The sequence below is a fragment of the Pteropus medius genome, unplaced genomic scaffold (assembly GCF_902729225.1).
Source record: "Pteropus medius unplaced genomic scaffold, Ma_sr-lr_union100, whole genome shotgun sequence".
NCBI classification, from domain to species: Eukaryota; Metazoa; Chordata; class Mammalia; order Chiroptera; family Pteropodidae; genus Pteropus; species Pteropus medius.
The window spans coordinates 4,500,795-4,523,250 of NW_024340849.1; the positions used below are offsets into that span (position 1 = coordinate 4,500,795).

General features: G+C 37.7%; 1 pseudogene; it reads right to left on the bottom strand.

Annotated features, from left to right (window-relative positions):
* Positions 1–2,348: 2,348 nt before the first annotated feature.
* On the bottom strand, positions 2,349–2,467 carry LOC120590836 (uncharacterized; annotated as a pseudogene).
* Between the last annotated feature and the right edge of the window lie 19,989 nt (positions 2,468–22,456).

Genomic DNA, 22,456 nt, shown 5'->3' on the forward strand with positions numbered 1-22,456 from the left:
AATGGAAGGCGAGTTGATAATTAGAACCAGATAAAATAGTGGAATCAATGGACAGCCTTTCACAGACAATGACACTACTTCTGATACTCCAACACTTTGCAGTCTGCTCAGAACCTTCAGTGATGCTTCACAGCCATGCCCCGGACAGATGGTTACAGTGGGGAGAAAACCCCAGTCATACGAAGAGCTGCTAAACGCGCTCAAGACTCACCAGGCTCCAAAAGTCATGATGGCACTAATGGAAATCTCAAGTAGAGGTGACAACTTGCCTTAGACAACTGGTCTACGCATGCCGTCCTTTGAGTTAATGCTGGTCAACTTAAAGAACTGAAAACATTGCACTGAGCTTTAGAATAATTTAGCTTCAACTCTTCCTTTCTTCTCCTTTTGCTAAATCCAAATTGACCAACCAATAAACAGCTACTTAACTAGGGCCTCCGTCTTGCTGTCTCTGCACCTTATGCCATGAATAACATAATTTCTGTTTCCCCATAGTTTCCAAGAATTAGAATAGTAAATGAGTCTTGGAATAAAACTGAATCGTGACTAAGTTCCCTCAACCCTATCTTATAAAACCTTTAACCTACTTGCTCCCTCAAAATAGTCATCTTTAACTGTTCTCATGTCGCAAGGTTTTAATAGAAGCTCGAGGTGATGGCTTTTCCTTGGTCTTTCTCCTTTTACATTCAATTTGAGATATCCGTCTACTAAGTATTCCCTAGTATGGGAAATATATGAGGTTATAAGATTTTTTTCCCACTGTCCCTAAGCTAAGGAACACTTCAGGAATTACACTGAACACAGTGGTGAGTCCTTCCACTGCATGTTCAATAAAGACTCAGACAAAAGGCTCCAGACTGACCCCAGGGGCAAGAGAGGGCAAGCCAGTTGACAGCTGTAGTGCGTGATCCGGTGCACGAGCTCGTGTCCCCCTTCTGAACGCAGCACGACATCTCCCTGCTGACCAGTGGCACCGGCTCCGAACCCTTGTACCTCTGCCATCTCCTGGGGGACTGATCCTGTTCCCAGGAAGCAGTCTCGCCAAGAGTTCCATGTCTCCCTGGTATTCCCCTGCACCCAGCAGCATGGTGACAAAGGCCCAGGCTGAGACCTGTACCTGCTGCTCCTTTGTGTCCTGTATTCTTGGCTTTCATTACTTATCTTGCTTATTATCCATAAAAATTCATAAAACTTCTTGACGTCCGTATCCACCAAAGGGTTTTGGAGAGGGGGTCACGCCCAAACTCTCTGGGTACCGGTGGCCTTTGGGAGATTTGGTCAGAGCCTCTCTTTACCACATCTCACATCCTCCCTGCTCATGTCAATACATATTCGACCATAAGAAATAATAAATAGATACTGAGCTACAGTGGATTTTAAGCAATGAGCACTTTAGAGATTTTGAAACAATGCAAATCGTGTAAAATAAAACCAGAGCTCTTTATTGGTATTAGAACTCACCAGTCTCTGTGATTACAAAGACCTAATGATCAATATGAATCTATATTGACCACACGAACAGCATTTCGCCTGCAGAGAGCCTCCCTAAGTATGCAGTAGCAGAGTCATGGGAAATTTCTAAAGAGCGAGGCCATCGGGGCTTGTCTCAATTTTTAATGTTTACAGGGGGAAGGAAAAAATTAACTGAAACCGTATTTTGAATTCACTAAGATAAATGACCTCTTTTTTTTCCCAAATCGAATTAGGCAAATTTACAACATCTGTCATATGTTTACATTTTGCATATCATACTGTGAAAATAAAGAGGCATTGTAAGGCGGTAGTATTGAATGGGATGCACCAACAATAAAAACAGGGACTTAGAAAAATAAAAGATGCATAAATTTCAACAGGCAAACAAAAATAACTCAGGAAAAAAAGGCGAAGTGATGTCTTTATGATGACAGCTTGCACTTAGGGTTTGAATAAGTGAGGAGAAAAATTCAAGTTCATGAATATAAGGCAGCTCAATGTGGAACTAGAAAAATTAACACGAGTTACGAAGAATGTACGTATCAGAAAAATGGAATAAATGTTACTTATTAAGGACAGAAGGATTAATACAATAAGAGTGGCGGAGAACAGAATATACATTTTCTCCTGGTCTTAGACGATAGAACGAAAGAGGAGTAACAGGAAAAAGTAAGGATTGAATTGTGAAAGAGATGGTCACAATCAATGTCAATGGGCAGCCTACTGTTTTCAACATCAGCTCTATAAGAATAATAACGATTCTAAGAATGATACTCAGTGAAGAGGTTTATACCAATGTTTGCTTTCAGTGTTGAGGCCATGGAGATGGCCAAGTCCCTTAATACAAGTGTATTCCTTCTTCTTTTTATTTTTTGTGCCTACAGCACCTGGTCTTCCTAGGTGGTCTCCTATCCAAGTACTAACCAGCTCCAACCCTGCTGAGCTTCCGAGATGAGACAGGATCGGGCACGTTCAGGGTGGCATGGCTGTAGATTATTCCTTCTTTTTAAAATTCCAAGACTCAATGCATTGCCGTAATGTCAAGAATGGTAGGTATTCAATAAATATTTTCTGAATAAAGGAGCGGGTGTAATGAATGAAAAAAAATACATTAAATATTGGAAATGCCATCCTACTTTAATCTTACTAGTTAAAATTATAAATTAGGACCCTGCATTTATAGAATATTTACCTCATTATGGTTAAGAGTTTTAGGCAGAAGTGTAAAATTCCCTTTTATAAAGTTAAATTTAATTTCCGTTTCTAAATTGAATCTTAACTCTCTCAGTCAGAAGGATTCAATGCCAGAGTGAGTTACCAGGGGAGGTGATGGGTTCTCCAGGTCTAACCAGTAGATTCTGTCACAAGACCCTTCCGGCTGGGTGCAGGCCTGTGCTGAGGGGGGATGATGGTCTTAGGGCTTTAGTCTCCATATTTAGTGTCATATTTGTTTCCGGTGGGCAGCATTACCACAGGCCAGCTAAGTGTCCTACATCATTCATCTCTCGTTTTGTCACTCCACGGTTTGTCTGCCAAGTGGGCGGGTGATGATAAACTTTCTTCTTAATTACGAAAGGACTGCATATTGCCACAAGAACTAAAGGACGTGTTTCCTTCCTATCCTACTCAAAGTTTGCCCTTCCGCACAGAAAGAGTACCCCAAATGTGTGTATTTACAAGTAAGTATAATACTACTGGTCCTGTGTCTCTGCAGGACCCTAACTCACACGGATTATACCTGAAATATAATAATATAAAACCATTTTCATGTAACTTTTCAATGGAGTAAAAGATTGACGCCAATGATTTTGCAAAGTTCTTGAATTAAAGGCCTGGACTTTATGATCCTTTCTAAAACTCCACGGCAGTTATATTTTAAAACACAACGAGATATTGTAAAGATTTAGCAAATATTTAAATTTTGTATATAGTTGAATATTTTTAGAGAGGTGTATTTTATGGAGGAAACCATCACATATCCATCATTTTTAAATTCTTAATGTAATCACTCTAAGTCAATTATTAACTGCAACTTGAACCATCACATTTATTTTTTTGACTTTTTTTTTCTATGACAAATATGTGTTTTCTGTGATATTCATTATATTTTGGTTCATGCTAAAATAAAATATATTTTGCTTATTCAGGCAATATATTTCATGTATTCTATGTGTTCTTGAGGAAGTTACTGACTCCTTAATCTTAGCTTAAAAATTGTTAAAATTAAGATGCTACTATCAAATAAGTAATAAAATATCTTGAAAATTTTGAAAATATATTTAATTGGAGAATGGTTGCAAAGAGTGACCTCATGTTTACTGGCAATAGTAGGTGCCCTGATAAATATGATTTTTATTTTATACTGTTCAGTACTGACATTTGAAAATTTTAGACTGGTCAAAAATATACCCCAGAAATGATTAATCTATTGTTATGCCTTTTCAAGGCTATTAGACATAATCTTGATTGGTTTATCCAATCTAACTCTAGAGAATACATAGCCTTAGCAGAATCTGTTGGAGACACGCCTTATAACTGGGCCAATTTCATTCATTCATTTCAAAAAAAAAAAGCATCCGGCTGTACTATAAAAGTAATGTACTATTCCAAAATACCACATTAAACCTGGAGTTTGCAACTGCACATAATTTGTAAAATCACTCTTTCAACAAAACCTTACCAAATAAACTGACTCCGTGGATAGATTTTTCCCTTTTTTTTAGTTACCTAGAAGTGTTATAATTAAGCTCATTCACTATTTAACCTAATAGTCTTTAGCCTAAAGTTCCTGGGGAAAAATGTATTGTAAGTCAAAAGACTTACTTCCACTCAACCTCTGCCAGTACCCTAACATGCCCAGGTGAAGAAGGAGCCAGATGTCTCTGGCCTGAGCCTCACCACACGTAACAGGAGAGAGTCCGATGGCTCGTCAAAATGACAGTCCCACTCTAAAAACCTATGACTCTTTGTAGGATAGGATATCTAGTATAGTACAATTTCAGGACACCAGTTACCAACCAACCCCACTTTCAATTAAAGGGTGATGCTAGATAGGTGAGTGATGAGAAAACAGAGAATTAGGGAGGTACACAGGAAACAAAAACAGGCAAGTGGATGGATGGATCGAGAAATAGGTTAGAAATTAATAGAGACAAAGAGGGAGGGATTAATAGAGAGATACAGAGAGAACAGAAAGTGATAAAACCACATTTTGGAATAGGTAATCATACTTTTCCAGTCTTATTTTCAATAAGATGCAGATTTATTTGATTTTTTCTCCCTGAGTCTCAATTTTCCTTTCTATAAAATGGAGATAATATAACTCACAAGGTTAGTCTAAAATTAAATGTCAGCAGCATACTTGTATTACTTTGACATAAATCAAACTTTCTGTATTTTTCAGCCATCTCCTCTCATTCCCATCGAAATATAAATTCAGGATGATTATCATTTAAGGCGAATATTTAAAAACTGATTAATGCTTGATGTAATATATCCTTGAGCAGCCAGCTAAATGGCACATGAAATAAAGCGGCAAGCACTGAGCTCTCGGAGCAGGGTTCTCCCGTGGACAGTAGCCACAGCTGGTGTTCTGCAGTGAAAACCCCAGCCCAAGTGCAGGGAGATCAGAGAAATCATCTACGCAAGTGTTACAGCGTCTATAACACGTATGTTTTAAGGAAACGCGTACGCAGTGTCATACTGAATATTAGCGAGACTATTCACGTTTAAACGTTGTGGTTTGATTTGTTAAATCAGGAAAATGCTTGTCTTGAACTTCATGCAGTAATGTTTTGTTCTAGGCTTCTACTTGCTAAGAAGAACTTTCACTAGTGCTTCTAGGAGCTATAGAAGTTTAAACTCGTTTTTCGTTTATTTTGGTGTTTTTCAGTTCGGGATCTGTGTACCGCCTGCATCGAATTATTCAGGGCTCTTGTTAAAAATGCCTTCCCCTGGGCCCCATCCAGACACTAACTCTGATTCTCATGGAAGTATGCCCCAAGAACTTGGACTTTTAACCATACTCCCCATATGAATCTCATTCATAATCACTTGAACGATTGCTTGCTTTAGAGGACTGGTACGATCACCAGGGAAGAACACTAGACCAATAGTTGGAAAACCAAAATTATGTCTTTTAGTTCTTCGTGTTACGATTCCACAAACATCAGCAGGCCCTTTGTTGAGTAAGGTGGGCACATGATGCCATGCCCAGCAGGACACTATATGGATAATGAAGCTGTTTCAAAACAGCAAACAGAAACTCTTCCGGGCAACACAAAACAGGTGATGGTAAAAGCTGAGTATATTATCTCATCTGTACAGGAAGTCTCAGTGAACTCTAAGTTCATTTTCTATGCTAATAGTGATTCTAGCACATGAATATAGTGAACTCACTAATCTTCGCTGCCTTTCTATGACCAAAACCACAACAATTCAAATGACGGATAGTCAAGGGAGTCAGTTGAGATTTTGCTCCAAAAATATTCATCCCTAAATCCACACGCTGGGTCGTGCCAAGGACGTTCGGATGCATGCCACTGGAATGAAAGCATGATCCCATCGTCACCAACCATAGCCACACCATGCAACATGACCGTCTGGAATAAACAGAGGGAGAATGAAGAAAAGGAGAATCATACCTTGTGAGAAGCTGAAGGCATTTTACGTCAAAACAGGTGTCCTTCCTTCACTCTTCCTTTCTTTGAAAATGTGAATTTATTTCCTACTATAAACCAGATGTTATTTTCCTAGGTGTTTGAGATACAATAGCAAAGACATGGGGCCTACTCTCCTGGAGTATAAATTGTACCGATAATATATAGGCATTTCAGACTCAACTGGTGAGGTTGGCTGGCTGCCGTAAACGTCCACACTACACCAATATTATATATGATCTGAATGTATACACACACACACACACACACACACACGGGGAGAGAGAGAGATGGTAGCTTGTGTCACAGCTGGTGGAGGTTATAGAAACATGATCCGCCATAAATAAGATGCCTAACAAAGCCCTTACTAAGCTTTGGGACGGGAAGCCCCTTATAAACTAGCTTGCTCTGCTGGCTATGTCCTTGCTCCCGCCATCCTTCCTGCTCAGAAGACGCTGGAACTGGAGGACCATCGAGTGACCATCTGGCGTCACGTCAACCATAGCTGTGCAGAAAGACAAAAGGATCTCACGCAGATGGCCTTCAGACTGGCCATTATTTATGAAAAATTATCATAGGCCTGTCAGATTTCAAATTTGTGAGATGACTGAAGACTGTAAGAACGGTATCTAGCAACTGTGGCTGGGACCCAGGAATTTTATGTCGGTGACACTCGTGATCTTTAAAATAAAGAGACATTCCTTGGGTTTCTATATGTTCTACAAGGAAGGCGTGAATAAGATGATTTACAGATATGTAAAGTGGTTTGAGGCTTGAGACATTTTATGAGCCAGATGTTCCATCTCACTTAGACTCAGAACCACAATTCAGACTCAAATAAAATATTCTGCCTAACAACGTCAAAACATAAGAAAAACGTTTTCAGATGTATACTATGTAAACGCATTTCATATTTGAGGTAAGTGTCCTTTAATACATGTAAATAATAATTGTGGATTGATAGAGTCTAATGATTCTCAACTAGGTGCATTCTTCCTTGGACTTTAAGTGCTTATTATTTCATTTGAGAATTTATCTGTGAGAGTAGCTACAGATCCATCTCAAAGTTTAAAATTCCAAAAATAATAGTCGGAGTTATGTTTTGCTGACGTCTGTAGGAGGGGATGGTGCTGGGTCTCAGTGATTCCCAGAAGCAGAAGAAGGTATGTGTCTAAACCCACTTGCAAGAGAGATAAGTCCGATCACTAGAATTAAAGTTATATACTAAGCAGCATTTATAGAATTTAAATTACCATCATTCATATCCATTTTCTAATAAAATCCCAGCATATTAAATAAATATTCAATATGTAAACCTATTTTCTTCACATGTTATACTTGGGTATGTATTTCTTATGCCCAGAGCGCTTAATGCATCAAAGGTAAAGTGATCATCGAGCAGATGATGACAGGTAACTCTTCATTCATTATTCTTCCAAATATCTACACGTTACTTAATTTTAAATAAATATACATCAAAATCTATTCATCAAGATCATCTAAACTGCAGTGCTATAGTAAATAACCGATCCTTGACTCTCTGTTACAACAACAAAAACATTCACTTCTCACTCACACAGTGTCTACTGGAGGTTGGGGGATTTTCCTGGGTGGGAGCTCAAGGGTCCCTATGGGTTAAGTTATAAAGTTACATAAGCTCAACAGGATGCTTCCACGTTCATTGTGACGGGGGAAGAGACAAGCTAGAGAGGACCTTACCGCTCAGGCTGGATGTGACGCATGTGGCTTCCTTCACAATCCATCGGCCGAGACCATCAGTGACCCCGCCTAATGTCAAGGGATGTAGAGAGTGCTGTTTTCTACCCTAAGCCATGGTTACTAGTGATTTCCATTCTCCCAACAAAACACTGTTTTCCGCTTTGTTTCTCAACGCGCCCATATAACTGACACTACGCGGCAAGACTCATTCGGTGAAACGTGTGAGCACCGCCGCCGAACGAGCCCAGGAGTCACAGCGCCTCATATCCAGGCGTGGTTCTTGCTGTAGCCAGTGCTGAGCCCATCGCTTCACACTATGAATCTCCATTTTTCTAATATAAAATGAAAGTTCGAAGTGGAAAATTCCTACCACGCCTTCCAGGGCTGAAATTCTTTGGGGATGGCAAGCAGGTGTTTGGCGACCACCTCGCCATATTGAACATGTATTAAAGGGCAGTAAGGACCTACTTATCGTTGGCGACCATCGCACAGGCGCACTTACATATTTTAAGTCTCTGGAAGATAACACATTTCGGTATTCAGCACGGCTGAGATGTATTACAATATTTATCGCCTTGGAGAAATTTATTCTGTTCCAGGCTTGGGCTGTTATTTCTGGCAATCTAACCCCCCTTTGCTTTCAGCTAGATGAAGAGTAGCATTAATCTTTTGTGGTGCTCTGCTATTACAGCATCCTACAGGATGTCGGGCCCCGCCATCCATCAGTATAACTGGGAATGGAAGCTAGAGTCTATGTGGCCTATTAGATTGGCCTCTTCTTGAAAAGTGGAATGGTTTTATGAAGACAGTGGGGAGGATATTTTAAAAGAAACTATTACAGGAAAAAACTTAGATGTGATATGTCAAAGAAATACAGCATAGTAAACGTAAGAACCAGGTTTTTTTGTTTTGTTTTGTTTTGTTTTGTTTAAATTCTTTGAAAGTCTACATAAGGAACCAGGAATTATGGCAGCTCATGGCACTGTCACTGGTCTGCTAGCTGACCCCGTGGCAGGGCCCGCACCCAGAGGCACAGTGCCTCCAACTCTCCCTCTATTTCACTACTGCTATTCTGAGCCTTGGGCTGGGTTTATAGTAGTTCTATAGAGAAAGATCCCATATTCCTTACTGAACGGAAGTCAAGTGTACTAGATCCAGCTCTAGCACGTCCTGAAGGCACAAGTAAGTCGCATGAGAAAATGGTCCCAATTCTCCTGACCCCTACTCCTGCTCCAGTCTGTAAGTGACAACTATGTGAACCATTTACAGAGGAAGAAAAACTTATGGGCTTATTTCCCAGAAGACTCCCCACGATGTGCTGACAGCACCCAGATGCAGAGACTGTTCCAGCCCTACCCTAGGCAGTGCTCAGATCGAGTGTGAATAAAACTCTGCCCCGGGGCACAGTGCCGAGCAGGGCTCTCGGTTCTTCACCTGCCTACAGGAAAGCGTGCTCGAGGGGCAGTCTACACGACTCTGCGTCAGTGCCTGGGTTGGTAGTGGATAGAAGGCTAAGAAGGATCATTATGAGAAAGCCGAGGAGAAGACAGGCTAAGGAAGAGGGATGAGAACGGAACTCTCCGAATTGAAAGAGAAATTGAACACACGTGTGCCCCGTGCAGATGCTTACCAAAGAGAAATCTCAGCAGAGAAGACGCATAATGACCAGAGGGGCCAGCGGACCCGTTTCTTTGATGCCACATTTTTTTTCCTACCTGTCCTATCTTTGTCCAACAGGGTGATGATAAAAGTGGCCCTTGTGACAGGTGTAGAGGTGGCGCATGGACTCAGGGACATAGACTACCACTCATGCAGCCAGTCCCGCCACGGTCACTGCGGAGGGCCATGCTCGCCAACAGCAGGGATCGACACCGGGCCCTTCGCAGGCAACAGGTCCCCACGGATCAGCCAGGCCACGGCAGCAGGTCGATGACGCGGGGCCATTTCCATCATGAAAGGACAGATGTTTGCTCTCTCTGGCACGGATGTGAATATGCCCTCTCCACCCACTGCGCCTCTGACGAAACCAACATCCACACAATTGTGCACCGTGTCTCCCCTGGCATTCCACACAGCATTGCTTCTGACTCCGGAACTAATTCTACAGCAAGGGAAGGGACACAATGGGCCTCTGCTCATGGACTTCATTGGACTTATCGTGCTTCCAGTCAAATCAAATTCATTCTGATCACAAGACCCCATTTGGGTGAAAAACAAAACCGCAGTCTCAATCACGTTTGAGCCCTAGATCCACTCTAAATCCGGAGAAAGGGAACCACATGGCTCAGAAAAGGGAGGAAGCATTTCCGGTGCTTGGCACATCGTTACCTCTTCGCAAGGTGCCGGTGGCTCCGCCACACACAGACCCTCACAGCATGCCACAGGCACGGCTCCCAGGCCAAGACTGCCAACACTCAGTTCCTGCACATTCAAACTCTAATCCAAGCAAACAGTCACGGGCCCACTGGCTCCCAGAGAACAAGTCATTTTTTTTCTTTAAAGCAAATCATCAGTTTTGGCTACTTGTAACCATACCCTGTCTTAGTATGGAGGTTACCTAGTCCTCTCTTTCCTTCAACAAAAATGCATCATTTTTCTCTAAGATAAAATCCTCTTAACACTGCCTTTGAACAGAGATTATGCTGGCCCCAGAGCCATGGTTGGTAACTGGATAACAGAGGTCTAGAAAGCCATCTCCCGCTATTTAGAATTATTCTTCAACAGGGAATGAGTCTAATCCCAGTATACTGTTCTCAACAGGTAGACAAGTAGCTGGGCAGATAGTTACATGGTTTTCTGCATCTTACAGTTTCCCCCTGCTTCTTCCATTTCTTTCACTGGAAAAAGCTAAAACTCCATTCTCGTTTCTGTCTTTGATTAGTGTATATCGCTTACTTCCAACTCCACTTGAGTGGTGCTAGAAAAAATAGTCACCTGTTTTCCTAGAAAAATGTCAGACATGATACAAACACACAAGCATCCACAAATATAATTAGAGCAACTCTCTGTGTTGGGATGATAGAGAATATAGTAAAACATGTGTCATGGAATAAATTTCTTCACATACTTAGAACATTTTATTTAAAAAAAAAAAAGACTAGCTATTGTGGGAATTTTTGGAGGGGCGACTTCAGTGTGATAGATACCGCTTAAACTGAAGTTTTCCCTTATAAGAAGCAAAAAGAAATATGTACAGGATTCTAAGTTCCCTTGGTATATTCAAACAGATCTACATATTATAAGTTCTACAGAATTTTGTACTCTTGGATTGCTACAATTGATATCTATCATTAGATAGCAGCCACACATAAAAATACATACTTAAATTGCTGTAATTAAGAGTATAAAAAGCAAGGCATTTGACCATTTCAAGGAAAGCACACTATTTTATACAGCCACGCATGTTGGTGACAAAATAGTTGAATGAATAAACAACTTAAAGAGCATACTCACAAATGTCGATTAAGATACTGCAAAATATGAAATGCATTTGATCTCTAGCTATAAATCTAACTCTAAATTTCAACTCTTCTTAGTTTTATAGCTCTTCAAACTATTGGATTCAGAAACTCAACACTGAATATGTATTTTTAAAATCACCACACCCACTCTCCTTATTTAATAAATATGCAGCTAATCCCATTACTCTGAACTTTTCATTACCTAGTCACTACTCTATCGTTAACAGGACAAATCCAAACAAACAGCAAACGATTTTTTAAAAAGCCACAATCTGCTTCTTGAATCGTCTTGGCTGGAGAAGCATCGCTTTTACATCAGACAAAATTCCCTCCTTCTCTCTCCTGTCAAGGCTGCATTACGCCTGGCACCACTGCCATAATGCCAGTCTGAAACAAGATTAACACGAGGGTATTTATGGGAGCAATCTTTCTTTTTCTGCAATAATTAGATTTCCTAGTAATAACAAAGCTCAGCAAATTGCATATGCCCGATGAAATATATTATCCACATGTGTGGAGGGTCTAAAAAAATCCCAAAATAAATTAAAAGAAAAAAGAAGTAAAGTGCATTATTTTGTCCTGCTGTTATCCGAGGCACGACATACATTCTTTGGGGGGTTGATTATCTAGGGGCGGACACAGATTTCTGCCTCTGAGAAGAAATGAAGCAGAAATGTGTGGCGAGAGAGACCTGAGCAGGTTTTCTCCATTAACCCTTATCTGGCCTCGGACATCAGGTGTAAGATAGAACATAGGAAAGGATCTCATCTGACAGCACTCATTATTTTCAGATTATTCAGGTACAACCTACAAAAACAACAGCAAAGACAGCAAAATGTTCAAAGTAAGGTTTTGTTATTATCTCTCATAATCCATGCACATAACTGACTTAAAAGAACCAATTTATTTTTATTGAAAGAATGAAAAAAACAAATTAGTTTATTTCAGTTGATCTTTGGCTTTTTTCATATACACTGTTTTGCAATTTTTTTAAAGTACAGATGTGGAGAGAACAAAAAAAAACTCTTCTTAAAAATTAACAGAACTCAGAATATCTACCTCTCTAAATTTCAGAAATGATTCCAGCTCTCAAGTTTACTTAAAGTCAGATATCATGTTGGTACACTTAAGCTGGTAGGTCATTCCTAAGTGACCCAACATTTAAAATTCGAATTCAGGTTTAAATACCATAATGTCAATGTCGGTTACATGCAAGGACGAGCTCTGAACACAGAATTCAATACACCTTATGACGATGCCTTTCATTATTACCAGTTCGACTTTGGTTTAGGAATGATGAAAAAGCCCTTTTCATCATTCACACGACTGGTCGATTTAGTCAAACAATTAGATTAATTCAAAGACAGGAAAAATAATGAACCTCTTTTGAAAAAGATAAAAAAGGTACTTTCATTTATTTTGATTTATCCAGCTTATTATTCCAGAGACTATTTCAGATAGAATACAAAAGTATGTAAACTATGATAGGTAGTAGACATTAAAAGTGTGATTAATATAAAAGACAAACAAGATTAGAATTCGGACTATAAGAGGAATATGGCTTTAATCCTTGCCATGATCATCTGTACACCTAACACAGCTATGCAACATTCTGATGTCTGAGGGTTACTCACACAGCCGATGGAAAACTCCATGACAGAGAACTGGAGGGCTTGCAAAATTCAGCCGAAATTTTCTCCAGGATGGGTGGGGCAGGGAACTGGCAAAGGGGTAAGTAACGTGGTATGTTCTAAAGGTTGCAGTGGAGGGTTTCAGACTTAATTATGTGATGAGAGGTGGCCAGAGGTGACAAGGTGGTCAACAGGCTTACCTTTCTACCCTACAGAGGACAAGAGGAGATATTATATCCAAAGAAGGAAAGAGTTGTATGAAAAATAATTATCAATAGTAGAACTCATCCCTACGATGAGAGATACCTCTCTTAATAGAGTTTCTCTAAATAATAAACTCAAAAAATTAAAGTCACTGGTACAGTCAATATCACCCAAGAGTATAGAGTTGAATTTACTTAGATTTCAGGACCTTTCATTTCCCGGTATTCTATTTTGTTGCTAGCTGGAAGAAGGTGACATAGAGATCAAAATCAGAAGATAAATAGGCACTCTCTATCCTTACATATCTCCCTGAAATTCATTCCTGAATTATTTGGTTAATATCTCATGGCATTCACGGTATTCATTAATAACCCCCAGATGGCCACTATCAGTCAACTTCTCAGTTCCGATGCTTAAAAAAGGAAGCTACTTGAAGCCAAACTGAAAGCAACACCAAAATGTGAGTTGAACTTGACCGAAAGAAGAGGTGAATAATCCTGGTATTAGACAGTAAAGAGGATAATTTAAAACCATTGGTCGAAATACCGCTACAATACCCCTTTTGTTCCCTCACCTGCCACCCTTCTTTGAAAATTCAATTCTATACAATAAAATTTCATCCACGGGGTGAGGTCTGATGATTTATCTAAAGGAATCTGCTCTGGAAATCACCGCTATGAGATCTTCTCTCAAGTTCACAAGATGCGTGATTTACCCAAGTCCAAAGGCTTTAGCTTTTGGAGATGGCGCATTCTGAGCGGCGCCCTACGTCGTAAGCCAGATAAGGCTAAAGAGTGCAGTGTTAACCAACCCACTCAAAGTGTTTGTGGGGTTTTGAGGGGAGTGTGGTGTGCTTCCTCCCTTTCCCGCCTGGCGCCTCTCTCTCCTTTCGCGTAGCCGGCCATTTATGCAAGTGCCACACATCGGCGATCAGCACGTGATCTGTTTCCATGGCTGCTACCTTCCCTGACACTGTACTGCAGATACGCAAGGACGTTCGGCTGGTGCCTCTTCAAAGGTACTGTCCCTGAGGGAAGTACCACTCTGTCACCCATCATTCTAATTAGTCACGAGTGCTACAACCATGATCAGATCACAGATATCTTGGAGTGTCCATCCAACCCCCACCTGCACTTATTTTTCTGGAGTCCGGTCTATACATGGCTGCTTTGCCCAAATAGGAGTTGTCGAAAGGAATGTCCTTTGTCTTTCCTACTCACCTCTCAAGGTCCCAGAGCTCTTTTCCCTTGCACAGATGGCTTCTGCGTGGGTAAAGAGGCATTGATAGTCTGCAAATAATGATGCCAGACTTTGCTTCTTGCAGACAACACGTGCTTCAGAGAAACGAGGATTGCTATGGCCCTCCCTTCCCATGAAGAAGGGTGGGGGAAATGAGTAAGGTAGCATTATTTTACAAATACTTTCTCAAGCTCTATTGCCCTACGAATTCCTCTTCTTGGATCCCTTTTTATTCTTGCCATGTGGCAAAGCCTCCCTAACCATCTGGGCATCACTGACGCCGGTTGTCTACTGCCAGCTCTTTCTCCAGGAAATATGGGATGGCAAAAAATCAGAAGGCTAGAATGCAACACAATTACACAAAATGCTGAGGATTAATTTTCCTTCCCTTAAAACTCATACTCTTTAGAAGCAAGCAGAGAATATTGCTTCTTTGTGAGGGCAAAGTGAAGGGGCCACACATCAATGTGACTTTCTGCTATTTTCGGTGGTGAATGAGCCTTTCTGTGTGGTACCAAACACTGCACCTTGGCTGGCACCTCCGTAATGGCCACAGAAACAGTCTCCAGAATCATCCTCAGATCACGACAACCTCATCTGGCATCTATGTTTCTGCCTTTCGTAAGAAGCAAGTGGTCTTTCACTTATCTGTAAAGATGCCATCCCAGAGGACCATGCAAGGTGCCATCATGCAGATATAGAAAAGCCATCAACACAGGAGGCTCTTGATGCCATCAAAGTGAGAAATAAGAGATTCTGAACGTAATCATGGTGATGGCAGTGCAATTGTGTTCACCAGGTTGAATTAGCCAGGCTTAAGGACCAACCGGATGTGGGTTGAGAGAAAAGCAGTTCTCAAAGATGATTCTGAGATTTCTATATTGTGAGTGTGTGTGTGTGTGTGTGTGTGTGTGTGAATATTAGAGACACAGGCCAAGAAGAATATAGTGGGTACAAATTTGAAGAGATGGAGAAACGAATTTATCTGTGGATGGGTTGAGTTTGAAGCCACCCCCAGATCTGAGAGAGGATGCCCAGTGGATAGTTTTAAACATGGTCCTAGAGCTTGCCTGTAGGTTTGAGACAGAGTTCATGATGCACGGCGACCACTTCAGCTACAAGCATCATTGTAGACAACACGCCCACTGAGCGAGCACAGGGTGTGGGTTGGGGGCTGACCACAGGAAAGCCACCATCTCGGGCAAAGGAAGAGAGGAAATATTAAGTTGGTTTTGTTTAATATGATTTAATAATTAATATTTTGCATAAATGTTTAATAAATTTCTCACCGCATCGCTTGAATTATTTAAAAACAGAAGTAAAATAAATGTGAGAATTTACACTTTTCAAAAATGGCAACATTAGGCAGTAAAATGACAGGCTAGGCTGTGATGAAACAGGCTGCAATCATTAAGCACCACAGAGAAAGAAAGAATAAGCGGAAGGAGGACTCATCACTAATGGCTAACTTGCAAAAACAAGGCTGTCCACCACCCCCACCAAGAATTTATGAATAATGTTCAAATTAAAGAAGAAACCAATGGGAATGAATGTTGTGATATTTCTAGGACAATTCAGAGAAATGTTTCAAATTATTTTATGTTAGTTGCTGTCCCACTGGTTTTTAATGCACACCATAAAGAAGAGAGTGGCGAGATTATATTCAGTATCTGTTTACGTCTCTTGATGATACTGGTAGAGAATCTTTGATTAAAAAAAGTAATCAAGGCACCATTAATGGCAGATATTTTAGATCATTGTAGGCTTCACTTAAAGGGCCACACTTTTTTTTTTTTACTGATAAAATTATACATATAAACTCTTTCAAAGATCTATATAGAAATAATACATCTATCATTTTGACGTACTATGAAGAATCATAAATAATTAAATGTTAACCACATGTACTTAAAACTATAAGCATGTATCTTAGAAAAAATATTTTTAGCCAGGACAATCTCCATGTATGTGAACATCTTTAGTCTGTGATAGCATTTCAGGAAACAGGTTTACACAAGGATCACAACTCAGCTTCTACAGAGGCTCTTCAGGGCCACGTTTCCTTACGCGTCGAGTAAAGAATTAAATTGGTAACCATACATATAGTACTTTATAATGCACTTGAACACATGAACTATATATCGTGTAACGCTAACCCAGAAGCATTTCTTTAAGCCTCCAGGCCTAGTTTGTTATTTCCTATCAATGGTTTTCTATCAGGAATCTAGAAAAGGTTAAATCACATGTCATTAGCTTTTCACCGCCATAATCATGAATTCTTCATGATGCACTTAAAGATGAAGCTCTAAGAACTTCCCTCAAAAATATTAAATAATACTTTTTAGAACCTTTAACTTCTACTAAAAACTATTTTTTGTTGTTTTTTTATCCTCCTAAGATACATCTGCACCACAAAATGTCATTTGTTGTCTTGCCAAATAAAAATTCTATACATAACTGTAAGATATCACAATTTTTACATGCCCCGTATTCTCTCTCAAAGAAAGATCTTATGAAATGGACCAAAAGGTTACAGAGAGTGAGACAGACTTTATCTCCATTAATGAAATCGATGTTTCCTGAAAAAAGGATGATGGCACATTCGATCTCTGTTCATCGATTCTTTCGAACCTTAAACCACAGGAGAAGAATGTGTGTTTCAGATCCCTGACGCCTCCCCCCAGGTGGAAGAATCTTCTCCTCAAGTGACACTTGTGCCTCTCGCTCACTCCTCCACGGGATATAGGAAATGATCTCACTGGCTGTTGAGTTTGAGGGAAGGAATTGAGGCTGCTTGCTTCAACCCTTGTTGCTTTTTCTTTCTAAGGAGCTAGCTGCCTGCATGAGGCACCCATTTGGCTTAGGTATATTGTTTTCAGCAATGTCAATGACTGATGTTGTTATAACTAAATTCATGATTGTTATCTGTTATTTTGATATTATGACACACCAAAAACAAAGTCACCAAAATTATAAGGCTACCAACTTATCAATAATTGAGTTGACATTGTGCTAATTCTTTTTTGAGTATGTGATTACTTATGAATAAAACAGAAAATCATATATTGAATAATGAGTATGTATTTTTCTCTAATTCTCACAGGTGTTTTTAGGATGTTCATATTGGTGACAAACCTTTTTAATTGTAGTTACATAAAAGCGAACTATTAAAAGTAAATACCATTATTAATGTTGGCATTTTCCCCTCACTGTCTAGGAAAATGACTATATAAACTTTGCAGAGGAGCATGGATTTACATAATTAAAATAATAATTAAAATACTTAAATAATATATGGGCATACTAAAATAAAGTTATATGTTAGATTCTGTAGACATATTTAATAAATTAATAAATTTAATACATTCGATTTTGTTCCTTTTTACATCTAGAGTTCATAAATGGTGCAGGCATCTTTAGAATCTGTTTTTTTTTTAATATCAAGCTATCAGGCAAATTGTAAAGATTAACATTGTTTAAGCAAATGATTATCTTTTTAAATAAACACTGTATAACAACGCTGCCTCTCTTTCTCTCCTCAAGCAGAAAAGAACTAATTTTCAACATTCTACTTTCTACCCACATCTTAAAGCGAGCAAAGTTGGAGCTTTCAATGATCTCTCAACGTAATTCCTGTAGAAGCACACCAGCTGGAGGGTATGGGACAAGGACATTCTCTTCTTTAATACCTTCAGGCAAACTAATTAATATGTGGTTGTATTTTTATATTTTTATAACTCTTCATTAAAAGTTACTTGAAATCCTGCAGGTTTTAAACTTCTAAAAATTCCCTAGGTTCAAATTATTTTAATGCATTTTATTTCAAAATTCACCTCTAAAAATGATTGAGACAGATGGATTATATTTACATAATATCTCCTGAAATAATGAACGATGTTTAGAAGACTTCTAATTTTCCACAGGAGATCGTCCTTCCTCAAATGCCTGCCGAAAACCTATTTTTGTGCAAATGATTAAGAAAAAATGGAATATATAATGGTAGTGTAATGAAGTTGAACTATAGCTTTAGATAACAGAGTGTTTGTATGCAACACAGATTCGAATGGCTTAGTCGGATTGAAATGCTTTTGTCATTCCAAAATCAAAAAAATATTAAAAAATAATCCAGAGCATACTGAAGTCATTCAAAGTAACAATAACATATTGAAATTTTAAATAAACTGTTTTTGGTATTATTTCATTATATGGTTAAACTGAATAAAGGAACTTTTAAGGGCAAACCAGTGAACAAGGAAAAAAAATCAAAGGGCAGTTTTAGTTTGAACATTGAGGAAAAACCAGGGAAAAGGTAATGAGACAGTTTCTGAAGATCAAACATGTCATGACTTTGAACTCCTTCCCTCTCTCTAATATTAAGACAGTTTGTTGTTTTTGTTTTTGAAACTAAATATTTGAAACGAAAGGTGAATACAGACTGGTATTCTAACTGCAAAAGAGATGATCCATTTAGACGATTAGACGATCCATTTAGTCTTCAATAAAGATAGCTCAGATTTCTAAAATGAGATGACAGAAATCAAAATGCTTTAGAGCCTATAGAGACATTTGAAAATGTTATGTGTTATTTGTTTCTCTAAAATCAAACCCTGTTTTTTTCGCATGGTATTTCTAGGACGGCACAAACATTCATTCAACAATCCATGCGCCAACTCTCAGGATGATTTTGTATCTTCTGTATATTCAGCCATTCCCATTTATTCTTCCTTCAGATTCTCCCGACATAGTGTACCCTCAACCTCTTTTTTCCTAATCCCCCCCAAAAAGGAAATTTCTTTTTAAAGTGTATTACCTGTTCCTATCATCAAACACACACACACACACACACACACACACAGTGTTTATTTTCTACGCAATTAAACTTCCTAAAACAAAGCTTTGTCTGCCTTCTCCTACTCAATAATTTTCAGTAATTCTCATGATAAAAATTAAAAATCAAACCTTCGAATTTCAGGATAAAAATTAAAAACACATCTTGAATTTTAAGATTCATCACAATTTTCCCAAACTACATTATGGTTTTACTTCCTAATAATGAGCTATTTCAAACACTCCAATTTATCTACTCACTGTCCCAAAAATAAGCATTACATTTCTAACCTCTATAAATTTGTACTTGTCATCATTTAGATACATTTGGAAATTTCTATCAATCCATTGCTGAAAAACAAAAAATATGAAATAAATATTAACTACATGTATATGTTAAATGAAGAATTTTTTTAAAAATATGTAAAATGATACATTGACGACTGCTAATTGATTCTGAATATCACAATATTATAGAATTAAAGCTATTGGTAAATACTTACAATAATGACATCCTATAGTTAAATTATAGAATTAAATAAGAAAAAATAACAAAAATTATATATTACGTAGTTTAAGCTAAGCAATATTAAGAATAAAATTAGCTGATATATTAAAAATCATTGATGTAGAAGGTAAAAATATGGACAATAAAAATTTTATTTATTTAAAAATAATCATAAATAAAATATATTACTCTTGTAATCTAGGGAAAAACATTATTAAAAAATATGCCCTTTTAAATCTAGCATAATTCTACTCTATATACTAATCTTTTCAAAAGTATTCCGTCTAGAAATAATCATTTTTTCCTTAAATTCTATTTACCAAAGGATATAGTCATAAAAATATTTAGGTAATTTATTTCAAATGCAAGAACATAATATACTTACATAAAAGCAGTATATTTTAAGAATATCATTTATTGGAAGGAACGGCTAATACTTTTTGAATAACCCACCAAACTTAACTCAGTGATTCACTCTTTTACTTAATAAATATCTGTTGGTGCTAACAATTAGAATATAATTTAGTTTATACTTTACAATTGTTCCCAATTTTAAAATAATGTATTAAATATAATAAAATAATTTTAGCACAGGCTGCTAATTGTTTCTAAAATGCAAATAGTGATGTAATGTAGTATGTCGTGTTTTTCAGAACACTGGGCTCACCAGCTGGTTCTATAATTCTATTAGAAAAAGTCTGTGGTTAAAAAAATCAGGTAAATCCAAATGTTCTATCCTTTTAATTTTTGTTTAATTCAGAATTCCATAAACCTCATGGAAAACACAATCTCTTTGTGTCTAGCACCTGCTATTCTGTATAACTAGTGTTCAAAATTAAAAAAACTCTGATAAATCTATATTTTACTTGAACTAAAAGAAAAAAGAAATAATGAAATAGTTAATAAATGACTGCAGATGTTGAAAACTGAATCTTATACAGATTGTCTATCCATTACCAAAAATTTTAAGTATATTAAAATCTATGCCGAAGTATGCTATATAGAATGCATATAGAGGAGTGATTTTAATATTTATTTTCTCTTTAAAATATCAATTTTCATAATTGGAAAACAATGGCTAGTAGAAAAAATCATGTTTATAACATTGATTAGAATTTATGATTTGACCAACTTGCATAGTATATGAAATCCTATGGAAATCCATCTGAATCTATGAAAAAAATGCTCAAAAAAGATTGAGTTGGGAATTCACACACACAAAAGTTTGATTCATGTGTACGTATACTTTAAATACTAGATTTATTTCAGTACTGATATGATCAGAATTTTCAGTTATACTCTTTTATTCATTTTTAATAATCTGAGGAAGTAACATATCTGGGTTTTGGACAATTCATTGTGTTATTGAAATTAAGTTATAAAAAATGGTCATACAATGATAGCATAGAGATAAGTAAAGATACAGGTTATTTATAATTATATTATTTAGCAATAATTATGGGAACATTGGGATTGATTTTAAAATCTTAGCATTTAATGGTAATAATTTTACATGTTTTGTGCCTTTAACTTTTCAAATTCACTTCCTGTACTCTGCCATGTTTAGAAATGGAGAAAAAATAAACATGAGTTATCTTTGGATATCAGGAGAGAAAAATTTTGTGGAACACCTTCAAAGAGTAGAAACTTCTGAAAATTAGCTCCATTCTTGGTGATGCATTTTGATAATCATTGCGATATTCATGGTGATTATCATAACATGGAACTGATATATATTATTTTGACTCGTTCAGCTCTGAAAAATGCTATTTATTTCCAGCAACTTATACTGCAGAATATGATAATCTACAAAATAGACCCAAACACTAAACTAGTAATTTGAGTTGCAGTTTGGTGGTTTAAAAAAGAAAATATATTCATATAATATAAAATATACATAATATTATAAAATACATACTATGAAAGATACAGAATTGAACTTGGAGCAATGATTCATAGGAAAATAAGATCCCAATAATTTTCAAGAGGAAACATAAAGAAAGGAGAAAAAATTTACTTCAGCTCTTAAATAACAGCACACACAATAATAATACCAGCACAAGAAAAGAAATATGTCTTGTGTTTTAACAGTAGAACTTTGTGGAGAGTATGTACAAATGGAATGTTACAAATAAAAGACCAATTTCATTTAAAAATCTAATAGAAAGGGAAAGTTGACTTTAAAGTTAAAAAAGATATAAACCAATATAGAAATACGTGAAACAGAGTGAAGAGTATAAATAAGTAAATGAAAATATATAATTGTTAGACAATATCTCACAGGACTTCTTAGGGACGTTATTACCAGGAAATAATACTAGATGTCTTGTCCATTAATTGCTTGGTCCATGCTTCTGGCTCCTGATATTAACGTCTGTCTCTTATAATAGATATTGACATGAAGGGCTCTGTACTTCAACCTAAATACTCAGCCTCATTCCCCACCTCTCGAGAGTCACACAAAAGACGTGGCTGAGACAAGGCGACACTGAACTGCTCCGCACCTCGGCTGCAACCCAGTAAGTGATGCTTAAAACAGAACAGTTCTTTATCACATCAGGTGGGGCATACAGAAGAGGAGGGGTTTGGAGGAAGGCGGGGGCTTCATGCCCACTCCCATCTTGGACTTCTTCTCCCTTGATGTTGTCTCATCTTTTGTCTTGCACTTCCTTTTATGTGCTAGATTTAGCTTCAATGTGGGACAGAAAATTTAGCAACTGTGATTTCACAAGATGC